Source organism: Formica exsecta, unplaced genomic scaffold (genome assembly GCF_003651465.1).
Source record: "Formica exsecta isolate Colony F162 unplaced genomic scaffold, ASM365146v1 scaffold878, whole genome shotgun sequence".
NCBI classification, from domain to species: Eukaryota; Metazoa; Arthropoda; class Insecta; order Hymenoptera; family Formicidae; genus Formica; species Formica exsecta.
Genome location: NW_021853648.1, coordinates 594572 through 600571, shown reverse-complemented (window position 1 = coordinate 600571; position 6000 = coordinate 594572).

The following is a 6000-nucleotide window of genomic DNA, read 5'->3' as shown; positions in this document are numbered from 1 at the left end:
ATACACAAGACGCGGAGAAATTCATCGATGCTCTATAAATTTATTAGATATATTATTTTAATTAAATTTACAGGTGTAACTTTTTTTTTATAACGTTGAAAGCTCAATAAAATATAAAGTTAATCTCTTATCTTATTCCGACAGGGTGCAAACTGTATCCTGTGATGTATCCTTTCCGTATATGATTGTGTTTATTTGATAACATTAATAGTTATCTAATAAATAATGTATCTTGAGATATTTGTGTGTGAGAAAGAAGTTCTTTAAATAATATCCAGAGAGATAGACGTCTTATTGAAGAGTTCCAAGTGTCTTCTACTGAGAAAAATAAGTTGTTAACTTGACTAAATTCGTCCAACTAATTACTATTTCTTTGTATTTCTTTAATTAAAATATTAAAATATTTAAGTTAAATATACGTATATATGTTAGATTTAATATGTCGTATTTGACTTAAATATTTCAATTAAAAAAATACAAAGAAATAGTAATTAGTTGGACGAATTTAGTCAAATTAACAAGTTTTTTTTTCTCAGTGTAGTATAATTCTATTTTTTAGAAGATAAATAAAAAAACATTAATTTAGAGATAACTCTATAAATTGTTTTCGGATTTAAATAAATTTAGTCTACAAATTCTTCTTAATCATCAGAAAAAAGTATATGTTATTTTACGCTAGTATTTACGTGTTATAGGAAATTCCTGAAGTGACTAAAGACGTAAAAACCGCAAAAAAAAGCGCTTCTTAATTTTATTCGGCGCCGCACTGAAATTCCTGCGCGCGATACACAGACATAGTCGAAGAAAGTTTACGGTTCTCATCTCGCACGACATAGAGTGAAATGGATGAGGTAAAAGGTGAGGATTCGTTAATGCTTTAAAAAAAAAAAAAAAAATACGCTTATTAAATATATTATTTTATTCGTTTACTTTTTACACCGGCGATCTTTCGCGAACTCGCCGCCGCGACAGAGGTATGCAGAAAGCGCAAAAAAGCGTTTCTTAATTTTATTCGGCGCCACGTCGACATTCCTGCGCGGGCCATCCCATCGCTGAAACGATCATTTTTTGGAGCAGAAAAAAGAATGACCCCCCGCTCGAGTCATTTTAATCTGTCGCTTGAAATATATTAATAGTACAATTTTTACGAAACAAATTATGCGTAATAGGCGAGTTCGAGGAAAAAATGAAGAGACTCGCGTACTCCGAACATTTGTCAAAATGATTCGCGAAGAAATACTGCAGCTGATTCTTTTGAAGCGTTCAAGATTGCTTCAAGATTTTATAGCGATCGATCGCGTTAAGTAATCCGATTTGGTTCCAAGATAGACCGCGACCGCTTCTGAAAGGAATCATCTGCAAAGGACTCGATCTGGATTGTCCGGTTTTTCCTACCTCATCGTCCTTATAGCTCCTGGAGCTCACACACGCAACCGGAGAACCGAGGGTAAACTTTTCTTTTATCTCGTGTTTGACATCGTGAAGCTGTAAAGATCGTTTTTACGATCATTTCACAAGTGTCGAATAATTTTACGTCATCGCGGGAATTTTCGATAAACATAATAAAAAAATATGAGCACTTATGTTGTTAACGACTCGCACAGTGTGTTACTTCAGAAAGATAAACGATCGAAATTTTATTATATTCTCTTTAATTCTCGGCTTCCACCGACTACAAACTAAGTTGAAACATGCGTTAAAAACAAATCTGAAAAAAGAGAAAATTTTTTGACGGCTAGAAAAATTAGCATGAATATTATTATCGACCTTCTGTTAGTGAACGGCCTTTTACACTTTTTGCAAGTTCATAAAATTTAGGTGTAAATTTGAAAAATTTACGACAGTAATAAATAACTAGGCCCCGTTCAATTCTCTAACAAGATACAGGATAAACTACATATATGTGTTGTCATACATTCTACCATAAGTTTTTTCCTCGTAATTTTTCTCTAATAAAAACCTTCGTGTGTGTATGTATGTGTGTGTGCGTGAGGTCAACACTTCTTGCGAGAGAGAGAGAGAGAGAAAGATTTTGTTTTCAGTATTAAGTATCTCAATAATAAAATCAAAAAATCTGTTAAAATATAATTTGAATTGATTGAAGAACATAATTATTCTCTCATAAATGATTTTGCTATAATAATTAATTAATTCTATCATCAAAACAATGAGCTTTAATTGCAACATCAAAATGTATTGGCTAGAAACAGATGATTTTGCTCTAGATTAATAAATAAAATTCATTTTAGCTATAACAGCTATTAATTCTATGAATAAATTTAATATAAAAAAAAACAATATTTTTTATATTTTATTAACAAAGCATACTTTTCTAAATATTGTTGAATAAATAATTACGCTAACTTATAAGTAGGATTATTTTTGACCTGAAATATGCAATAGTAGCACAAATAGTTTTACTGCATGGCAAAACTCTTTTTCTCTGTGTATTTAGAGCAGCGTATATAAAGGTAAGCGCATGCAATGTGCAGGTATACATTGCGGCGATTAATCGCGAATCGGGTATCACATCGGGCACGATGAAATGAGCGCGTGAGCGGTGTGCAAATTAAGAGCGACACCGATTGTGTGTCGTGCCCCGTGTGCGATGCCTATCGGCACTGGTTACGGCGGTTTGTCAGGAAGACTATAAGCAGGTAAAACGTAATTCGTAACAACGACGCGCGATACGTACACATAACGCCGATTGTGTTATTTATTCACCGCGCGCTTATAGCATACGAATCAAATTTGTACATCGTTTCTCGATTTCACTTTCACATTCGTCCCTTCCCGTGCAAATGATCGGAAAACGATCGTTTAACTTCGTTTTAAATAATTTATACCGAATGAATCGAACGATCCAACCATCGTAAACGATAAAAATTGTCAGAATATTTAGTTTTAAGACGTGAAGAGTATTTTGCGAAGAGTAGTATGAGAGAGAGAGAGAGAGAGAAAAATTTATTTCGATTATTTTTAAAACTGCAATTTTTCAAGAGATGATATAAGATTTTATTTTTAGGTTGAGAAAACACTGCGCTTGTTTTTGTCGCTATTTTAATAAGTAATTTCAAAAATATATTTCTCTGAAAAAACAATCTTTTAAAAAGATATTTATTACCGTAAAGCAATGGAAGATTAAAAATTTCAAACTTTATGAAATAAATTTTTATTAATTCTTTTTCATTTCGAAGAGAAAGAACTTTCGAAATTTCTATTATCCTTATTTGTTCCTCTCTTTTTATCCCATTATTGCAAGTGCCTCAAAAATCATGTGTATTTTGGTAACTATAGAATATTTTTAATTATTATTTTTCTTGATTCCAAGTAAATTGGTTCCAAATTTCAATAAAATTCTAAATATTTTTTTAAAATTTCTAACATTATAGTCCTTGACAAGAAAAAATATGTCACAAATAAAATGTTTATTAATAAGTTTCTTAACAAAATTAATTTAAGATTAATTGTGTGTAAAAAAGATCGTGACATGACTTCACGGCGCGAACATTTGCGGAATGTGTGTGAACTCGGGAAAATTCACGCGTAACAAATCGAACAATGGCACACCGAGGCTTTTCCGTGGCGATGACCAACGTGAGAACGCAAACATCGCATCACGTTCAGGCCATGTTCTGCGTAATAGCCTGCGTGTATGCGCCGAGATAACACACCTCTTGTGTTATACGTGCAGTTATGCGGTGCAAATATGCATCTGCTTCTACTACAACGTCGTTCATGGTAATCTTCTATAGATTAGTAATTTAACAAGTCTTACACGGCACTCTCAGAGTCGCGTATAGAAAGTAAAACTTGGATCTTTCAAATATCGATATTTTGTTGGAGAAATCAATTTTTATTCAATAATGGCTTAATTATTAATTAATCAATCGGTTTTAATAATAAATAATTAGTGAGATAAATCAATCCTTATTAAAAATTTAATAAAAGATATATTTACAATCATTTCTCTGAGTAATAAAATAAAATAATAAATGGTGAGTAATAAATAAATAAAAATTGTATTTAAAATATTAAAATTTATTAATATAATCTTTATCCTATATAAGAAGAATATTAATATCCATCAAAAGATAGAAAAACAAAATTATATGATTACATAAAAATAGAATGATTTTGACTTTAAAATAAAATTCTTTATATATATTATAAAATTATAGGGTAAAACTGCATAAAAGATAACACACTTCCGACTTTATCGCTACTTAAATATATTGTAGGGGAGGTTCTTCTAAGTAATTTCCCGCAAGAAATAAATGGGGGACGGCATTGGTTTAGAAGATATAACAAATTGAAATATGACATTAAAGTATGCGTATGTTTTATAATTTGTTATTTTTTTATTGAGGAAAACTGTTTATAACATTTACGGGGCGGAGCTCCTCCCTCGCCCACGCATTCAATAAATAATATTTTTCAAAACAAGACTCACGAATTCGTGTAGTTACATGTTGAAAGCTGTTAACGAACTGCGAGGAATAGGTGAAACACATTATTGATAAAATATCCATGACCGTATATCTCCTGTAAATGTAAACAAACACTTTTTCCACGTCTGCTCTACAATAAATACAACGAGTACAAACTTCACTTTTCCTAATATTATTTTATAATACTTAAGAAAAAGCATTTAAAATCGTGAAATTTTAATTTATTATATCACTTAAACCAACGCCGTCCCCCATTTATTTCTTGCGAGGAATTACTCAGAAGAATCTCCCCTATAACTTTAAAATAAAATTCTTTATATATATTATAAAATTATAGGGTAAAACTGCATAAAAGATAACACACTTCCGACTTTATCGCTACTTAAATATATTGTAGGGGAGGTTCTTCTAAGTAATTTCCCGCAAGAAATAAATGGGGGACGGCATTGGTTTAGAAGATATAACAAATTGAAATATGACATTAAAGTATGCGTATGTTTTATAATTTGTTATTTTTTTATTGAGGAAAACTGTTTATAACATTTACGGTGCTGAGCTCCTCCCTCGCCCACGCATTCAATAAATAATATTTTTCAAAACAAGACTCACGAATTCGTGTAGTTACATGTTGAAAGCTGTTAAGGAACTGCGAGGAATATGTGAAATACATTATTGATAAAATATCCATGACCGTATACCCCCGGAAATGTAAACAAACATTTTTTCCACGTCTGCTCTACAATAAATACAACGAGTACAAACTTCACTTTTCCTAATATTATTTTATAATACTTAAGAAAAAGCATTTAAAATCGTGAAATTTTAATTTATTATATCACTTAAACCAACGCCGTCCCCCATTTATTTCTTGCGAGGAATTACTCAGAAGAATCTCCCCTATAACTTATTTAAGTGACGTTAAAATCGGAAGTGTGTTATCTTTTATGCAGTTTTACTAATTATAGCTTTTAATAAATAAAAAAAAAACAGACTCAATAAGTGCAATAAAGTATCTCTTTTTCACTTTAAATTATGCCTATTAAATACTTTTCCACATTTGCTTATAATGCCCGTTTTAATAGCTATTTTTTTATGGTTCTATTGAAAGATAAACAAGATAGAGTTATATGATACAATTTAAAAAAAAATTAAGGTTACAAAAACATCTGCCTCGGTTTACCAATAACAGAAATATTCAAAGTGATCACCCTATGGAATAATAGACTATGTCGCTCTTATGGCTTGTACTTTATTCTGTAGTTTATGTATAAGCGACTAATAAATTTATTGTGCAACAAGACGTGAAATTAATTTGCTTCAGCACGTAACGTTATTATTTGATTGATAATAAGATTATCTTTGCGATGTGAACATCGTGAGATTTAAATTATCTAGAAACTGATGATGGTACTTTTACTACTGTACCGCATTGTGAAGTTTGAATTGAATTGAATTGGCAGTAACTAATTATGTTCTAAAATAAATCTTTCCTCAGCAATTAAACGAACGCGTGAAGTATATGCTAAATACATAATACATAACACGTCGA